The sequence below is a fragment of the Loxodonta africana genome, chromosome 20 (assembly GCF_030014295.1).
Source record: "Loxodonta africana isolate mLoxAfr1 chromosome 20, mLoxAfr1.hap2, whole genome shotgun sequence".
NCBI lineage: Eukaryota > Metazoa > Chordata > Mammalia > Proboscidea > Elephantidae > Loxodonta > Loxodonta africana.
The window spans coordinates 37625565-37646288 of NC_087361.1; the positions used below are offsets into that span (position 1 = coordinate 37625565).

The 20724-nt window shown below is 36.1% G+C and overlaps 1 protein-coding gene across 14 annotated transcripts in view; it reads right to left on the reverse strand.

Moving 5' to 3' along the window:
* Positions 1-20724, reverse strand: part of NRIP1 (nuclear receptor interacting protein 1) — a 95261-nt gene that overhangs the window by 12964 nt on the left and 61573 nt on the right. Inside the window, exons 4-6 of one of the 14 annotated variants that reach the window (XR_010318705.1) lie at positions 12327-12780; positions 10699-11257; positions 3851-6922 (exon numbers count right to left, since the gene is read on the reverse strand). The exons of 11 other annotated variants lie outside the window; for them this stretch is intronic. The gene's annotated coding sequence lies outside the window, so the exon portion shown is untranslated. Of the gene's footprint in view, positions 1-3850; positions 11258-12326; positions 12781-20724 lie in introns of those variants that run through there. 2 more of the 14 variants (XR_010318703.1, XR_010318704.1) reach the window with 2 other exon arrangements.

Consider the following 20724-nt stretch of genomic DNA (forward strand, 5'->3'; position numbering starts at 1 on the left):
GCATGTCATCATTATCGGCATTCATGTCTAGAGTACTACTATCCGTCCCTTTGTATGCATATTCTGATTTCTCTAATAGAAATATTTTTCTATGTCAGCTTTCTTCTCTTTGACATTACGGCTGGAATGTGAAAAATCTGTGAATTCTTAACTGCGTTCAACAAAAGCTTTATACAAAAAAGAAAGACTGCAAAGATAGTGCCTTCAGGCTTTTTATACATTCTTGAAAGATGACATAGTACCAATGGGTAACACAATAAGGAAGGTGAAGATAACGTGAAAGTGATGTCTTTTTCACCACTGCATCATCCTAGGTGTTTCCATTATTCTTCCTTTTTTTTAATTTAGTATTTTTTAAAACAGTTGGGAATAAATGACAAATTCATTCCTAAGATAATAAAATTGCAAAATTCTTCAATATATAGGCAAAATAAGATCACTAAGGTTCCATAATAAATCTTTGATTTATAAAAGGTTGCAATAGACCTATATAGTAATAAGCAAGATACAGTATTTTATTTGATTAAAAACCCATTCATTAAAACTTTAAGAATGAATGAAAGTCATGTAATATATTCCTTTCTACTAGTTAGAAATACTAAAAAAAAAATTAAAACTGATTCCAAAGAACTCAGAGCATATACGGAGAATTAATGAATTTCAAGACACTTAAAGTAATGTAATATTGTTTTTACAATGTTGCCATTATAAATTGAGTTTTTTATAAATTTAAAATTGTTTATAAGCATTAAATTATCTTTTAGATTTTATAAAATTGAGCTTTTACTGGTCCACTAGCATGTAGTGGAAAAAAAAATTATTGTTATGATAAGGCAGAATTACTAAACAATAATAAAATCAAACCATGGAATCTTGGCCATGTGCACAGGTAGGTTTTGGGAGACATCCAGGTTTTAACAGACTATATTAATGAAATAGTTACTAAAATGTTTGAATTAGAGAGTATTTTTTTAAAAACAGCTACGTTTTCTTTCCTCTAAGTAGCTACAAAGTATAAAACTAGGTAGAATTAGAAAAAAACACAATTTTTTTACGGTTTTAATCATTAAAAGACAGTTCTAAATAGCTATTAACAGTTCACGAATGGGTGCTATAGTGATTCTTTTAAGTGGTTAAACGATTTCCATTGCACTATATTTTGCACTCTCTATTTGGAAACAGTTTATCAGGTAAAAGGGAACTTTCTGAATTTTTACATACCTTAAAATTTTTTTTTTTTTTAAGGCAGTATAGTTGAAAGTAATAAGATTTCACTTAAATAAATGAAGGATGTATCTTACAGGATTCTAATATGTGGGACTATATTTGGTTGAGAATAGATAATGAGAAAAGTCTTTCTCCAGTTGTTTTTAAGTATTCCATATCTTCCTTGCAATCAAATTCTCCATTAAATACACATTTAAATGATTAAACATCAATGGCGTCACTTCGTATGCTATTTAAATTGGGTCTAATGAATACCTCATGACTTCCAATGTCCTCCAATTTCTTCTGTACTACCAAATAATACCTGTTTGAGTGCTGAATTTAAACGGATTTCTGTAATGCAGCTTTTATGAGCATTTGGATTCTTGGTTTTGGCTCCTCAATGCAGAAGTAATTGAAGATCTACTTTTGGCTATTCAAGAATATTCCTGTTGGACAGTAGTATCTACGTTTCATTATTTTAAGGGTGCTTTCTACACAAAAGTGTAAGAAAAAGATTAAGACGCTTCATTAAGAATTAGAATTAAGATTCCAAAGTCCTAATGATTGAATCTTTTCTTTAAATGATACAAATACACATAAATAATTGAGACAGCTCTTATTCTCTAAAGTGGGACTTTGAAAGGAAGTTTTAAAAGTTGAAGAAAAAACAGAAAACCCAAGAACAATTTATCAAGAGGATATAACACCAAACATTTTTCCAAAAAGGTAACGTTAACTTTCACAACTGAGGATCAATAAAAAGTTAAAAAACACAAAACCCAACATAAAATTTCAGAGAGCAAGAGATGAGAAGTAACATTTCAGATAGGTTTCTGAAGTCTCATTAAAAAGTAAAGACTAGAGTGAATTCCACTATTATAAATTGGTGGAAGTTTTTTTAAAAATTAAAATAAGCATTTGATTGTTACCATTTCACAGCAGGAAACAATAAGGGAATAGTAAAGGAATGAACCTGAAATCTCATTTATTAGAATATATTTCTCATTTATTGAGGAAAAATACATCTACAATTAGTATATGTGCTTTGATAGAATTTTGAATTCCAAGTTGATAACTTTCTCTGCAGTATCATCTTTATCAAAAGATGGACACGTGGTGGTACAATTTGGTGGATGCTAAGATTAGCTTACCTAATAGTTCTGTGCAAACCCTGGTGGTGTAGTGGTTAAGAGCTATGGCTGCTAACCGAAAGGTCGGCAGTTCAAATTCACCAGGAGCTCCTTGGAAACTGTATGGGGTATTTCTGCTTTGTACTATAGGGTCACTGAGTCAGAATCAACTCGAGGGCAATGGGTTTCGTTTGGTTTTTAATTGTTCTTTTGCTCAACTGAGTGCCTCAACATTTGAAATTAGACCTAAGAGCTTCTTGCCCTCTAGCAGAGGTTCTCATTTTAGATGTAAATGCTCTTCAGAGCCAGGTAACAAAGAAGTCACTGATTCCATAGTGAGTAAAGCAGCAGCCCAGACTGCTCTCCATTGCAACCTGAGGGACTTAACATATTTTTGCCCAAGGCCAAATTTGCTCCTCACTTCCAGGTCCATCAGCTTTAACTTGCTGTCAGCTGCTTCCATAGAAGTAAAATAATGTCAATCACATGCCCTATTAAAAGAGACTCACTGGGAGACACTACTGCTTGACTAACTCAAGTGTTCAATACAAGGACATACATATCTGAGGACCTATTCAACTATGAAATTTTATTTCTGTGATTCCAAGTAATTTGTCAAATTGCAGTTGATAAAAATGACAAGCATTTTAACCAGAAAGATGATATACTGTCATAAAGTTGTGGAAATAGCCCAGACCAATGCTTTATAGCCTTTTTAGTGAATTCTAGAAGGAAATGATTTCAAAATAGCTATGCAACCCACCCACCCACCCAATCCCCCAAAACTTATTTATCTTCACTTTTTCTTCAGTAGGGTCACAAAATTTCAGACATTTATTTAAAAAGTAAATACACACTTATATTCAAACTGGAGATTTTGCTCACCTCATAATGGCTACATACTGAATAAAATGCAAGATTATGGTAAAGATTTAGGATCCTTGATGACACAGAGAAATTCAAGACAAAGGTGAAATCACTGTCCTGGTGACAAAAACAAATACCCACTATAAATTAGTGTAGCAAAATAAAGACTTCTTTGTTCTGAATTATCCTCCAGAGACTTATGCACGTGAATCAGATTCAATGAATCCACTACGCATCTTACTCTGCCTCTATAATTTATCTTAAAACAAGCATTTAATTTTGAATCAAAATTAAGTTAACATGAAAAAGTTGGAGACTCTAAGTTAAAAGCCCTACAGAATCAAAAAGGCTAGAGAAAGAACTTCACTGCCAAACAATTTGTTCCAAAATTGCCATACTTTCTGGATGCTGGGCTGCACTGTCTTGAATGTACAGAAACTAGAATACCGTTAAATAAAATTAATTCTAACTACAACTTAAAAAATCCAGGAAGAGAATTATTACATGATAAAGAGTACTAATTTTTAGCATGAATATTAATGTTTGTTCACTGTCTTCTCTTGTTCTCAAACAGCGGCCTCTGAAAGAATACAAAATAATTATTAACAAATGGATTTGAGAAGCACCAATCGACTCGATGGCAGTGGGTTTTTTTTTTTTTTTGTGATACATGTAAGAGGAGGGTTTAGCAATAAAACCAACGGAGTATAGCTTCTCCTAACCTTTTCCAACAGTTTTGCAAAGTAAGTGGTACTTTCTATCCGTTTTCAAAAGCATAATATTTTCCAATCTCTATCAAAATAAATATGCTGGAAAATGGGGCTTTCTTCTCCTGGAATTGTTTGAGTGTTTACAGTATAGATAGGGACATCTTTTGAGATTGGAATATAAATCTTATTGACTCAACTATGGTTTCCCCATCCCTAAAATAGATTTGACATACAGACACAAGCACAAGGTCGAGGTCACAGATCAGCAAGAAAGATTAGCAACAGTACTGATGTAACGGCTGGCATTTGATCAAAGCTCCTGGAGTTTTTAACATACTTACCAGACATTGTGCATTTACTTACAGGGTACACTCTGTTTTAAAAATGTTCCCCATCTTTGAAGACAAAATCTTCATGCACTTTTTGTTATAAAGCATGTTCTGCTAAAATGTTGTACTGGATCACAGAACAAGAGAAGAAACCGTGTGTATGTGTCTGTGTATGTCTCGGAACTGTGTGCTTATGTATACGTATGTATATACGGATGTATGCTTGCGTATTTGTTTGTCATAACTTAGCTTTGTCATGTGAAAATTTTGAAATTAATCGTTTATTGTGTGGTCCTCAATATCTTGGGGCCACTTCTTCCCAAATACACTTAATTGGTTCAAAAAGTAAAGTTCTGCAATGTATTCATAGTCTTCCATGACAATTTCCAAATTATCCAAAATAAATTTGTTTAACAATACAATAAAGGTGATTGTTAATGGAATATATTATTAAAGAGTGCAATTATCTAGCAAAATCATGCCTTTTTTAGCTTTTCAAGCAAGATATTGAATTTATCTTAAATTACATTTATGAAAACAAGAGTTATGCGATGAATGTTCTTACTGAAACATTTCCATCAAGAAATAATTTTTAAGGACGCATACGTTGTTGAGGTACATTTATAACATAAAAGCTTTCTTTGTTAAATCAAGTACCACCTGCTGCAGTTTTATGTCATTTTCAAATTACTTATGATATACATCCATACAACTGTTCTCAATTACCAGTTTTTCATTTAGCAAAATTATTTTTGATGAATTAAAAAAGTTTGAATGAAAATGCCTGAATTGCACTATCCTAGAAAGACTGCTAGTCCCTCAAAAACAAAAGAAAAAAAAATTTTTTTTGAACTAAATACCACTGTAAAACTTCCTTTACCAGGGAAAGATGGAAGTAGACTATATCAAAATTACTAGTAGTAGACAATAATTTGTACATCAAACTTTGATCATAAAATCTATTGACATATTCTCTTTTAAAACAAATAGAATTCTTTATAAAATACACTATTAATGTCTTTTTAGAAGAATAATTTATCAATTAATAAAAACCTTCACATGCTGCCTGAGCGAAAGTTCTACCTTGCTGTGAATGAACCGTGAACTCTGATTTGATTTTCCAGAAACGGTAAACTTTGGGACATCATCACTATGCCCAGTACTAGCCTAGAACACAAAGCTTTCTAGACTGAAGGTTCCAGTTCATCTGTGGCAGAGGAGTTATCACCACAGAAACACTCCAGAGACAGACAGAGCAATGATACCTGTAAAGGGAGGGAGTCAATAACACTGACATGGTTTCCTCCCAGGGGATTAATAAGCAAGAGAAGAACAACATGCACAATGTAACTGAAGAAGTTTTATATTGTTAAAAATATATAACCTTGAAATATGTCCTTCAACTAGAAAGATGAAGCTACTAGCACACCATCAGTAGACTGCTCACTTTAAATGGTTTCATCTTTATTGAAGAAATTGTCATGCGTACTTTCAACTGATCTCTCTTTTGTCCACTCGTGCACATAACAAAGTTGTCTAAAGTAATAATTGCAATAACTGTAGCCAAGGCAGCTTCTAGGCTCCCTGTATTGCCAATCTGAGACCCAGCTTCACTGCTGTCCAGGGCTAAGATGTGTTCTGTCTGCATGTGGTCCAGGGCATGGCCCCTGACACTCTGCCATTGAGATACATTCAGGTGGGGGGTAGTAAGGAGACTTAGAAGACAACTCCAAAAAGCTGGGAGAGGAACAGGAAGAACAAGAATAAAATAGGTCAGGGGTTTGCAGACTTCACTTACTGGAAAGAAATATTGCAGGACAACTTTTTCTTTAACAATTATGATCATTAAAAACAACAACAACAACCATCTACTCTCAGTACCATTTAATAAAATTAAAATGCTTTAACACCAAAAAATTAAATAATTTAGCTTTACGAAAATATCACTCTATTATACACATTGCTTTTCTTTTTTTGAGATAGAACAATGATATGTGATATGGCAAATATGTGCTACATTGATCTTTTCATTTAGTTTCTTCGACTCTCTAACATCAATTACTTAAATTCCTACTGTTTCGGTTTTGCTTCACGGTTTGGTCCTTACCATGCTTTCATTTACATAAAGTGAGTAGTTTTATGCTTAAATTCTCAGAGCTACACACGAAGATATAAATAAGACATAGCTGTGGGAGAAATAGCATGGTACAGAAGAACAAGTAAAGAACCTTCTGCTTAGTACCCTCCTCCCACCCCCTCACGATTCCTATTTTTTTTTTTATGATGATGAAACATATCCTACGTAAAAGTGCCCAGAGAATAATAAGCCCTATTTACCAACAATCAAGCTACAGAAATAAAATGTCTTTTCCACTCCGTAAGTCTCAGCTGAGGAATCCCCCGGCCCCTTGGGCAGCCCTTCCTGAAGTCCACAGGCTGAGGATGGTTTTTCATCTCTGTGGCTCCACAGCATTCGGCAGATCTTTCAGTCATCTCACAAAATTGAATTTGGGTTAGTTTACTCCTGGCTCCCCACTACAGCACAAACTCCTCACATACAAGGATTATGTCTTTGTCATCTTTCACGACCACTTGGCAGAGGTAGCGTTATCGGCACAACACGCAGCAAGTCCATGAATCTCCTAGAATCTTGGTCTGTGAGATCAGTGGTAGGCGGCTGCAATATCAAGGTACCTTAAGTCTTATAAAAATATGGTAGTGCTGCTTATAATGTTTTGTTTCAAATTCAAGATACCTTTTTTCCCTTGAATATAAACTTATAAAAAATCATAAAATTAAAGGGTAATAAAGCATCTTATTCTACGTAGGAAGTTCTGTGGGTTTAGGAAGTATGTGTGACTAATATTCCGGTAGAAAAACATAGGATTTAAAATTTTTAAAATGCACATATTTTTAGAATATATTAAAAGCTATTGTAAGATGATCTTTACTTTAACATCAATTCATATTTAAAAAATGGTCATGTTCATTTGGTCTCCTTTAATCACCACCTCCCCACTCAAGGTTTATAAGATCTAATATTCTAATATCATAAGATCAATATGCATGATATATTTCAAAATACTTGTACCATTAAGCTTTTCATCATTCCTCCCCTCTCAAATTACTCACCCTATAGAACGTTGAATAAACTCATTAAAATATTACTTTAGTAAATTACCTATGATGGAGAAGTTATTAATATAGAATCACATTGAAGATACAGTCCCTAAAACCAAGAAAATCATTCTATAAAATAAAAGGGGGAGAATAAGGCTTTTTGAATTTACTGTAGCAACTACAGTTGAGAAACAGTTTACATACACGCATTTCAAAATCAATCACTTAAGTAGATAGTAATAGTATACCAATGACAATACGAAAAGAGCCTGAACTCTTCAAATTGTGTGATAAAGAATAAATCAAATTGGTAAAAGCTATTCTTGGGATGGAATCCCTGGATGGTGCAAACAGTTAACCAAGTACATTGACTGAAAAGCTGGAGGACTGGGTCTACCCAGAGGTTCCTTGGAAGAAAGGCCTGATGACCTACTTAAAAAGATCAGCCACGGAGAACTATGGGACACAGTTCTACTCTACCACGCGTGGGGTTGCCATCAGTTGGAATCGGCCTTATGGCAACTGGATTTTACTCTTGGAATAATCTTTTTCATTTTTTTTTGTTGAAGTGCATCAAGTATGAGCTATCATTACATTTGGCTAAATGAAAACATATCCATTACATAATATGTAAAAAATAATCATACTACTTTAAAGGCTTTTAAACCTGAAAAACTTAAAAAAAAAAAATCCAAGAAAAAATTACCCAGGTGGGTGTTGAATATTAGCAAGAAGTATCAATGTGTCATTGGTATGCCTTTTCTTCTTAACATATCCGCATGCTGCCATTAGCAGCAATATAAAAACAAGGAAAAACACTCCTTCGATGCGTCCTGGAAACCCTGGTGGTATAGTGGTTAAGAGCTAAGGCTGCTAACCCAAAAGGCGGGCAGTTCAAACCTACCAGGTGCTCCTCGGACACCCTGCAGGGCCGCTCTGCTCTGTGCTGTAGTATCGCTGTGGGTCAGGGTCAACTCCACAGCAACAGGTTTGGTTGTCTTTTTTTTTTTTTGGTTTTTTGACCTGTACCGAAGAGTTAAGCTTCGGGCACCTCTTGGTTTGTGATGTGGTATTTTAAACTTTAATAATGTTTCTCAGGTCTAAGGAGGCTAAGAAGTCATGTGGATCCAGAAAAATATCTAACTTTAACGCAGATGAAAGTTTGAGGACCCAGTTTTCTAAAATGCATAGTAAAACACTATTTAATAAGTATTAAAAACAAAATGAATCTTGTTTTACTCCAAAAGCCATTTAGGCTTTTTGTTTTAAAGATAAATACTATCAAATCAAATTTCCTTATCTAACATTATAAACTGACGGATTTTTTTTGTTCTTTTTAAGTTACACTTTATTGACTCGGACTAACGACTCCTGTTTAAAGCTAAACAGATACTCTGTCCTCCAAAACACTGCAATTATAACTTTATAGGAGCTGTATAAAACTGGCGATAGAGTAGCTAATTTTTATGGAGTAAACATTTTCCTTTAATAATTCTACCACCAGCTATCAATTTCCTAACGATACAGCTCTCAAAGCAATTCTACCAGTACGGTAACACGGTAGGGTCATACAACTGAAAGGTTAGAAGAGAGCTGAAAGGTCAACTGCCTAATCAATCACCCCATCTGATGTTTAAACCTGTTTACCACTTACTTGCTAACTCTAGTTGTCTAGTTTACTTCTGAAAGCCTGTAGTGATCATGGACTATCCTTCAACGTAGCATCTTTTGGAATAAAATGGCTCTGGGTTCATTTTCTGGCTCTTCCACATACAAACCATTTGACCTTGAGCAAGCTAACTAGCATTCTAAACTCAGTTTTAGCCTGATCAAATGTGCAAAAACTGTATCAATCTCATAGAGCCACTGCGAGGAATAAATGTAACAATAGTGCTCAATATAGTACCTGGGCATACAGTAAGGCTCAATAAGGGTTATCCATTAAGAGAATTCATGTAGGGGCAATCGTATAAAATTCTTCCTTGCAGTAGACTATGACTGGGCACTCAAGCTCAAAGCAATAGATTGGTTCAACTGGTCAGTAAGTGGTTGATCCAAAACCAAACCAAGGTCTTCTGAATCCTAGCCTTTTCTCTTACGTTAAATTACTACAGACTATAAAAAAAACAGGATTTGAAAACGTGTGGTAAAACAAACTGGCTGTTGTGATACTGGGGCTGCTATGGCAGCACTTTGAAAACTTCGGATTACTTTTCCCATTGTAACACCTTGCCTCTGTTGTGATAATCCTCTTGTTTTTACTAGAAAGGCCACAAAGCATAGTGGTTAAGGTAACAGTCTTTGGATTCCTAGCTCTGCAATTCATCAGTGGGGGACTCTGGTCAAGTTACTTGTCCATTTGGGGCTCAGTTTCTTCAGATGTAAAATGGGAATAATAATAGTGCCTATCTCACAAAGCTATATTAAATGAAATATGTATGTAAAACAATTAATACAATACCTGGCATTTTCTAATCACTTGATTCATGTTAACTATTCTATTGTTCATGGGCACAGAATCAGACCAGAGGCTTCCTCACATCCTTTTTTTTTTTTTTCGTTTTGTTTTCACTTGCCAGTCACTCCACATAAAAGCTCCTTGAAATCTGGGGTCATCTTTTGTCTTTGTATCCCCATGCCTAATACTTTAGAGGCACTCAATCATTATCCGTTAAATGCTTTAACTAACATATTTTATACATATACTGAAAAATTAAAAAATAAAGCCTTTGGATCTTCAAAATAATTTAATAACTTAGTCATACTGATTCTTTAATTTTTTAAGGTATCTTTACTTAAGCCAAGAGTAAGTTCATGTACAAAAGACGTGTATCGTTTTTTCCTTCCCTAGACCTCTTTCTTAGAGAACCTGCCCCATGACTCCTTGTCTTAGGTGAATGGACCTAAGTTGTGAACCTGACTAAGTTGGGTTCCCACTCACTCCCTTTCCTGGGATCTGAAGTTCGAGGAGAGACTGACTCCTTCATTTTCAGGTAGCTTTAATGAGGACATTCTTCACAGATTAGTATACAAAGAAGCCAGTATGCTGAGAGAAGGGAATGAATTAGAAAGGTTGAGAGAAGCAGATATGAAGAACTACACAGAAAGAAAAAGGAGGGCCAAAAGGAAGAGAAAGAAGAGACAGCAAAGAGTTGCTAACTGGTTTTCCAGTTTCAAGGAAGCTCACCACACTCCTACCACTGGGTTCCCTGAGAGGCTGGTGCATGCCTCTAATAAATCCCCTGTACTTGAGCTTTGTTGAGTGGGTTTCTGTTTCATGCAATAAGACCATTCCCAAGATACTGTAGTAATACTATAGAAGAAAAACTGTACCTTTTTTCCATGGCCCTAAAAAATTCTGCAAACTTCAACATTCTTTTTTCCTCAGTTATCCTACAGTTCCTCCACCTCATGTATGGTCACAGAGCAACATATATCTCCAATTTTCAAATGGGGAATGCTAATGACACAAAGAAGTAAGTTAAGTTGTCCAACGTCACACTTAAGAGTTTATGGGGGCAGAGCTGGTAACAGAATTTCAGGTTTCTTATTCCCAGAGGCCTGTACTCACCAATAAACCAGCTGCCTCCCTTGATGGAACTCAAGTATGTCAATTAACCAAACTATGTGGGAAACATTGACCAAAACAGTGGTTAATTGGACACTGGTAGTTTTAATTCCATAATCAGCTCTTTCCCTGAGTTACCCTGGGAGTGAATAACTTATCTTTTGCAGGAACGGGAAGGAGGCCAGCACAGGCCATCTGGCTGCACGTGTCCTTTCGTCAAGTTATCCCTGCAGCGGTGTGAAGCTTACTGGTGTTGAAGAACTTCACAGTTTAATCTGTTTTACTATTCTCCTTCTATTCTATTACACTGACAAGTAGATAAATCTTAAAAAAAAAAAAAAAATCAGAGTATGGTCATCAGAAGAGAAACAAAAACTTGTTTATTCTTTTCACATGAAAAGACAAAATATCGGTCTTCCTATCAATCAAGGAAAAAAGAGAAATGAAAAAGCATAGGTAGCCAACTTCCTCGCCCATTTTCCTGACTACTCCTATTTTATAATTTTTGCAAAAATGACAACACCTCTGGATTGCTAAATTCAAGAGCATTCCCTAATACCTTAGAATCAGATTCACATCCATCAAGTGGGCTCAAATCATGGCTTTAGGGCTGCTGGCCTGAGGCAACAGTCAAGAGCTGCTCTAGCTCTCGTGCATGTCTTTTTTTCCTTCCCATTCATTCTCTTCCTACCTCTCCCAGCCTCTCCTCTCGTATGTTTTACTCTTTCCTCTTCTTTTTCCCTTTTATTTATCAAGTCTTACATTAATTCTACCTGTATCACTTATGGACACTATTGGCATTCAGACCTACAGAAGTTCCTAATACTGACATGGAGGCCACATTTCCCAAGTTAGGAACAGTATTTAGGGGTAGGACGAGGGTGGGGTACCCTTAAGGAATCCAGTATTAATGCTCAACTGTGAGTCAGGCTAGGGGTGTCCAAGCCCTTGGACCTTGGGCAAGGTCCAAGGCTATGAAGACGAATGAATGAAAGAAAGGCAAGCTTACAAAGGGTATGCCTTTACCCAATACACAATCTAGGCATTGTGTCTATTAATTACATGAGGGTAAGGGTTCATGCTAGGGAGCTACAGCAGGAACCAGACATGTGGTGAAATCTTAAGGGAGATGCTGGTATTCAAGTTAGTAGGTAGGGAAAATGAATTCCTAAAGTGAAACCTAGCACAAAAGGTGGATGGATGGTTATGTTAGAATTGGTAACCGAACAAAGACCAGATGGTTCTTGTTCACAGGGCTAGATAGCAAAATATCCAATAAGAATCTTGATTCAGCTAATTTCTAATGGGAAATGGGCATGGCATCTGATAGCAGCCATCACACTGTGCCAGCTGTTAAAGTTCATCAGTGAAGTTGGTTAGGAAGCAGGATTACCCTGGGTTAGGTCGCTAGGAGTCAGAATTGACTCGATGGCACTGGGTTTGGTTCTGGTTTGGTTAGGTAGGGCCAGGTAATACTTAAAGGTTCCAGGTGCTTCTCTTGTTTCCTCTGCAGCTGTACACTAAGGGATTTCCGCACATCTCCAATTCTTCTTGAATAAACTTTGATGGCTCCTGATCCTAAACTACAGCCCTGGACCAAAAGGTTTCAATCACAATCGCCTAAAGGAAGGAACCAAAAATAACAATTATTCCATGGTGGGATAATCAAGAAAAAGAGCCAGAAGGTCCCACTGCTATAGTTCTCTAACTACTTTCCACTCAATTCCTTTCTGCATATCCTGTAAAGTGCCTCCTCCTATTAGCAGGACCTGGGCAGGACTGGCAGGAAGAAGCCATTGACTCTGGTCATGTGGACCACTCTGCAAACTCTGGGGCGATGAGAGGTCCTGAAGAAAGAAAAAGTGACCATGGATTATTTTCTCTTTGTGTTTCACTTTACTCATTTAAAAGAAGGCTCAACAAGATTCCCTTTAATATTCTATTTGCATCTCCCCAGGTTCTAGTTGTATTACCTTCCCACTTTAAAGACCTTCGTGAGAATGCTCCTGGTATAGCTAAACCTAATCACTCTGTCTTTTTTCTCCTCCACATCTTTTGGGACTGATTCTCCTTTCAGGGGTAAGTAGGCATTCTCACCATAGACGAAATAATCTCACCTCCCTTCTTACCCACAAAAAGGGGACCTTTACATGCATCACTCCAAAATGTTTTCAGCTGAGCTTTAGAGATAACTACCATCAATATCAAAAGGAAATGAAAATACTTGCAAAAACGCCAAATGTCAAAAAGTGACTAAAGAAATATCCTCCTCTATGAGAAGGAAGAAATCAAAGGAAATGAGGTGCTCACTGTTCCATTTAATTCCCCCATAACATTCTTAAGAGCCTAGGCATGTGGCAAAGATTTGCCAAAACATTCCTAGTGTCAAAGTGGCAGATGAGTAACAATACCGGCCATTTACATCTGAGATAGTAAGAGACCTCACTCAGGATTAAAAAGCAGGTTTTCCACAGGAAACCCTGGTAGTGTAGTGGTTAAGTGCTATGGCTGCTAACTATAGGGTTGGCAGTTCAAGTCTGCCAGGTGCTCCTTGGAAACTCTATGGGGCAGTTCTACCCTGTCCCATAGGGTCACTATGAGTTGGAATTGACTCGACAGCACTGGGTTTGGTTTGGTTTTTGGTTTCCTTTAATAACTTGTTTTCTTTCTTTCCCCTTTTCTGAGCAATGCTTTCTCCTCTATATTCATTTGTCTTACAGAGCTACAGGAACCTAGCCTATTTTTGAAATAAACTACAGAACCAAGGATATCACTTAAACAATGTAACCTAGAAAATTCAGCTTGAATGAGTTTTGTGGCTTACATCATCTGTATTTCTGAATTCCATTTACATAAGAGAATACCATTCAAACTCTTAAAAACTTATTATTTTCCCGCAAAGAATTCTAACTGTAAACATGGCTTTGCTACAAAATGATTACCAAAGTTGATTTCACAAATGAGGAGACCCCCTCTCTTGCCAAAAAAAACAAAACACATTTATCCACTACAGGAACGTTCCAAGGAAGACTGACACAAAGAAAAAAGCAAACCTCCTTAAATATGGCTAAATGTATCTTCAGTGTCCTAAAAAATAATTCCCTATTGCCAATACTTTTTTCTAAACACATTATTCAATAGCATAAGCATCATGAAGTAGAACTGACTGGCTGGAACATATGTTCAGAACAAAAGAGTTAAGAAGAGTTCTATATAACCAACAAAATAGAAAATTATGAGATTAAGACAAACACATACACACATGCACACACATATATACACACATACGTACATACATAAAACCTATGTATTGAAACAAAGCTAAGTTACTAAGAATAATCTGGCAAGTATCTGGCATTTCTAATTCCTAATCAACAGAATCTGAAATCTAAAGTAGAACCAAATATTACATATTTTACTATGACATGGTACTTTCAATCATATGACACTGCTTAGTCACAAAAGGCCTACTGATTCCATTATCTCATCATTTACATCATTCAGAGCAAACTGCTTTGATGGGATATAAAAAATAAATTAATGAAATAAACATGCAAAACACTTAGCATTGTGTCTGGTATCCTCGAAGTACTCCTCCTAAGTTATAGCAGATTCTATAGCAAATGATTTTTACTTTTCCCTCTAAAATTAAAACTCTAGAACACAAAAACAAAAACTGAACTGTACTGATATTTCCTGCATTTTGTCAGTACTATAAAAAATAATCCAAAACCTTAAACCACCAAGTGGTAAAATTAACTACAAAAAACCCAAGATTAATGATTACTGCTCTAATTTCATACAAATTGAACAATACTACAAATATAGCTTTTGAGCCAAATAAAATAGCAAATTTAATTCTACACACACAATCAAACACACACAACACACATACTACATAAAACAAACACTTACATAACAGGTAATCACAACATATATCTGAAAGACCTGTACTTTAGAATAGGTTCTGTCACTTGTTGTCGTTGTTAGGTGCTATCAAGTCAGTTCCGACTCACAGAGACCCTATACACAACAGAACAAAACCCTGCCCGGTCCTGCGCCATCCTCAAAATCATCGTTATGCTTCAGCCCATTGTTGCAGCCACTGTGTCAATCCATCTCATTGAGGGTCTTCCTCTTTTTCGCTGACCCTCTACTTTACTAAGCATGATGACTTTTTCCAGGGACCAGTCTCTCCTGGTAACATGTCCAAAGTACGTGAGACAAAAGTTCGCCATCCTTGCTTCTAATGAGCATTTTGACTAAACGAGACAGATTTGTTAATTTTTCTGGCCAAAAAACCCCAACTGGTTGCCATTGAGTCGATTCTGACTCATAGCAACCCTATATAAATAATTACTTGACCCCAAAATATTAAGAAACTCACTGCAGGTCTGTCAAAACTCCTCAAAATCTTTAAAGCTATACTGACTTTAAAGTATTACTATCTCATGAATTATAGCATTGTCGAATACCGGTAGAGGTTAAATTTTGTAAGTATTTTAATATTCTATTAATGTAGAAGAAAGAGAATTTCTTAAATATTTTTAAACCTATAGCTTAAGAAATGCTATTAATTAAGACTAAGAAACTCATCAATGATTACAGAAATAATTTTTTATTTAACTTTATCTGACAACTGTTGTGATAACTGGTCTGGCAGGGTGTCTGTGTGGACTACTGTACTAGCTTCCTAATTGGCCATCCTCCAACACATTCTCCAAATTGTAGCCAATGCTCTTTGCAAAAGGTAAATCCCCTTGGCTACAAGCTCATAATGGTTTCCAATTTCACTGAGAATAAAATCTGAATTCCTCCCTGTGGTCTACAGGGCCCTGCATAATCTGGCTCCAGGGAATCCGACCAACTTTATCTCATGGCATTTTAATCCTTTGGTGATTAGCCCAGCACTGTCCAACAGAAATGTAATGAGAGCCACAAATGCAATTTTAAATCTCCAAGTAGCAACATTAGAACAGTTTTTAAAAGGGCAAATTTTATTTGACTATATTTTATTTAACCCAATATATCCAAAATAGTATGGTTAAAAAGTATGGTAGCAACATATAATTAATACATTAACATCCTTCATTCCCAGGACACGACCAGTTCATGCTGGCCCTACGGGCTCTGCACTCATGCTTCCCTCCTGGTGTGGCAAGCTCTTCCTGGGTCTTCTCACTACCCTTCCCCAACTCAGATTAAAAGCCACCTCCTAAAACAAGCCTTTCCTGTTGGCCTTAGGGAAACAGGTCTCCCTATTTATTCTGTAGCAAAATACCCAGGAGATCACAGTGGTTTTAGGACTTATGTCATTATGTAGGGACTTCTTTGTTTTTCTTTCTATGCTTGTTTACTGCCTATGTGCCACCACTGGTACTTCTAGAGGACAAGGGCTACATTTATTGTGCTCACCACTAATACAACTTAGACATTAAATTTGTAAATATTCTTAGTTTTTCTCTGACCACTTATTTCTATAACACAATCCTAGAAAACAATTGGCAGTATTATTTGCACATGGAAAAAAACACAAAACATATATACAATTATTTACATTAGCATGTAAGCCAAGTAAAGATGCTTAGAAGGTATGTATGCTTGAGAAATCCATTTTGATCTTCAAGAAATTAAAAAACAAAAAAAACATTGCCATCGAGTCAATTTTGACTCATAGAGACCCTATAAGACTGAATAGAACTGCTCTATAGGGTCTTCAAGGAGCAGCTGGTGGATCTGAATGGCTGACCTTTTGACTAGCAGCCATAACTCTTAACCACTGCACCACCTGGGCTCCAACTTTAAGTCATAGCCTTTTATTAATATAAGAAGAAATAATCACTTCATTTAAAATTTCAAGTACTGGCTAATGAAAAAGTAAACATTTAAACTCAGATCACATCAGAAAGCATTTCTAATAGAGATATTTCCTACTTTTCAAAAGTTCGCTTTAGGCCACTTCGCTTTTACCAAACCGGTTGCCGCCGAGTAAATTCCGACTCACAGTGACCCTATAGAACAGAGCAGAGCTGCTCCAGAGTTTCCAAGGAGTGCCTAGTGGGTTCAAAATGCCGACCTTTTGGTTAGTAGCCATAGCTCTTAACCACTACGCCACCAGGGTTTGCTCAACGCATGTGTCATTTTATTTCTTGGCTGCTGGTTCCACGGGTGTTGATTGTGGATCCAAGTACAATGGAATCCTTGACAATTTCAATCTTTTCTCCATTTATCATGTTGCTAATTGGTCTAGTTGTGAGGATTTTGATTTTCTTTATGTTGAGGTGTAATCCATACTGAAGGCCATACTGAATATTAGTCTTTGATCTTCATCAATAAGTGCTTCAAGTCCTCTTCACTTTCAAGAAGCATGGTTGTGTCATGTGCATATCACAGGTTGTTAATGAGCCTTCCTCCAATCTTGATGCCATGTTCTTCATATAGTCCAGCTTCTCGCGTTATTTGCTCAGCATACAGATTGCATAAGTATGGTGAAAGAATACAACCCTGATGCACATCTTCTCTGATTTTAAACCACTCAATACCCCCATTATTCTGTTCAAACGACTGCCTCTTGGTCTATGTACAGGTTCCATGTTGTGGAATTTCCATTCTTTGCAATGTTACCCATAATTTGTTATGATACACACAGTCGAATGCCTTTGCGTAGTCCATAAAACGCAGTTAAACATCTTTCTGGTATTCTTTGCTTTCAGCCAAGATTCATCTGACATCAGCAATGATATCAGCGATACGTAGTCAACAGACTACAGTGTATTTATCTGTGACTGCACTATTCACAATTACTCTAATACAGGTACATACAGTTTTCTCCTTCGTTTTTAGACTTTCCTAATGAGACCCAATGTTTAAATATTAGTTTAATTTGTTTAAATATTAGCTAAAAAGTTTAGCCCATGGCATATTCAATATTCTTCTTTATTCACTGTCCAGCGTTCACATGCATATGAGGTAATTTTCTGGGCATAAACATACACTGGTCCACACAGACAGGAACGATCAGCAATAGCATGAATTTAAAATAGACAAATACATATGTATGTGTATAATGTGTGTGCATATATACATATATATGTATAATGACACAATGTCAGGTTTCTTTGTTTATATTTGATAAATTTTATTGTCACTATAGATATAAGATGTGGCTAACATCAACGTAGTCATTATTTGAGAAGCACAAAATTGGAAAAAGAGTTGACAGCATGCAAAAACTAATTGCTTTTTAAAAAATTAGGCGATAACATATTTTAGCCCTGGCTCAGCTATTAAGCAGTTTTATTACAGGGGCCAAGTAGCAACCCGTCTAAAACCCAGTTTTCACATCAGTTAAATGAACTCTTTAGGCTAACAAATTCTAAGGTTCCTACCGCTCAAAAACTCTGGTCCAAGTCTAGTTAAAGTTGGATCCCAAACAGTAAAAAGGCTTGCTTATTAACTGAGTTTTAGGAAATGTCACCTTCACATTTAGAGCTGTCCTAATGAATGACTTTCAGTTCAAGGCTAAAACTGACAAGTTACAATACAAGCCAGCTTTTTGTTTTTGCCATAGATTTAAGGTACCTACACCTCCCTCATTGAAGTTAACACGCAGTTTCCTTAGATGTTCAAAATAATTTGTTAATATTGGTTTAAAAGCATATTGTACCTAAGCTCACAAAATAAAACTACAAGAGATACATGTCAGAGCTTCAAACAATTCACCAGCACAGTAGGTGAACATATGAGAGAAAAGAATGGAGGCCATTTGAGGTGAAGAGCATCTCTAAGCACATATCTGGAGGGAGAACAATTTAAGGCACAGTCACTTGAACTACTCTGACTGGGAAACAATTCTTCAAAAACCGTTCTGTCAAGGATTGAATTGTGTCCCCCCAAAACACATGTCAACTTGGTTAGGCCATGATTCCCAGTATCGTGTGGCTGTCCTCCATTTTGTGATTGTAATTTTATGTTAGAGAGGATTAAGGTGGGATTTTAAGACCCTTGCTCAGGTCACATCACTGATTCAATGTAAAGGGAGCTTCCCTGGGGTATGGCCTGTACCACCTTTTATCTCTAAAGAGATAAAAAGGAAAGGGTAGCAAGCAGAGAGGGGAGACCTCATACCACCAAGAAAGAAGCACCAGGAGTACAGCACGTCCTTTGGATCCGGGGTAACGAGAAGGGACTTTCTTCCAGAGCTGACAGAGAGAAAAAGCCTTCCCCTGGAGATGACACTCTGAATTTGGACTTCGAGCCTACTAAACTGTGAGAAAATAAATTTCTCTTTATTAAATCCATTCATTTGTGGTATTTTTGTTATAGCAGCACTAGATAACTAAGACGTGTCAAAACTCTGTATTTCTGCTCCTTCAACACTTAGAATACTTTCTAAAGAGAAGCTGACATTGAAAACTCCTATCCTGAGCACAGCACAAACTGAAGTTGTAAAGAAACAAAAGAGAAAAAAGAAGTTATGTGTACTGGTGAAGTATCCTTCATTTACTAGATACGTATTTATTGAACAGTTATTATGGGCCAGGTAGAGTGCTAAGCACTGGGGATACTTTGGTAAATGAGACACAGTCCTTGTCTGAGAGCAACAATTTCACACTCCACCCCCACCCAAAAAAGAAGACAACATAAACATCAATATCCTCTACTTTCTGACTTCATTAAATATGAAATAAATGCTTGCCATGCATTTCTTTTGAAAGGTTAAGAGATTCCAAAAAATTGAAAATTTGTATGAAATTAAAAAATTAAACACTAAAACTAAAACTAGAGTTTAAGAGCCATGTCTTATTCTAGAAAACGTAATATTCTGATTCTTAGCTCTATGCTTTCTTCCTCTAAGTTTTCTGATACATTTCTTCAATAAGAAAAAGCACCCACAAACTAGGTGTATAAGAATATTAATAATTGCAATGGCCTGTATTCAACTGAAAACTTACTGCAGTCTAATTTTGCCACTGACTTTAAAAGTTCTTTGAAAGCATCCCTTTTTCTTTATAGAACACGCCACCTTAAGTAGTTAATTTTAATCAGTGTATTACATCAAGGTTTGGTATATTTGTATTCTGTTAGTTGCAAATACTTAAAAATATTTCTCCGTGCCTCCATTTTCTATAAAAGTATCTGCAAGCAAGTCTAGAAAAATGTCTATGGCCTCTTATTATACAGATCTTCTGTATCAGGTTGTCTTTACCATGTAAAATAAGTATATACAGAAAGCTTATTTACATCTTTAAATGGAAGTAAAATATAACCTAAAAAAGTATAAAGTTAGATACAAATTTCAAGCATGTAAACAATGGAAAAACAATTTTAATTCTACCAGTGTATCAGCATGAGCTATTTTCCTTCCCCTCTCTTAAATCAAATGCTCTGACTGTAATCAAAGGATCAGGATGGGGACAGAGGAGGCAAAGGGCACGTGCAGTTCACATGTGGCAAGAGGCGTGGACAAGAGGCATTTCTTCCTTCTCTTCACAGTGCCAATTTATACGCAACCCAAAAAGTGTGGCTACAAGCACATTTCAAGAATGCTTGACACTATAGCAAGGGGCCAAACCCTAGTCACAGGTAGTTCTATCACTGCAAACTATTAAAATATTTATTCAGTGCATACTAACAGTCTCAAATTGTACACTACCAGCCTCTATCTGAAAGACATTCACACACACAAACTAGAAGAAAATAACTGTTGCAATTTTCTTTCCCACAACAGAATCAAACCCTACAAGGTGTATATAAATGAAACTAGTAAAAGAATAAATAACACACTTCTT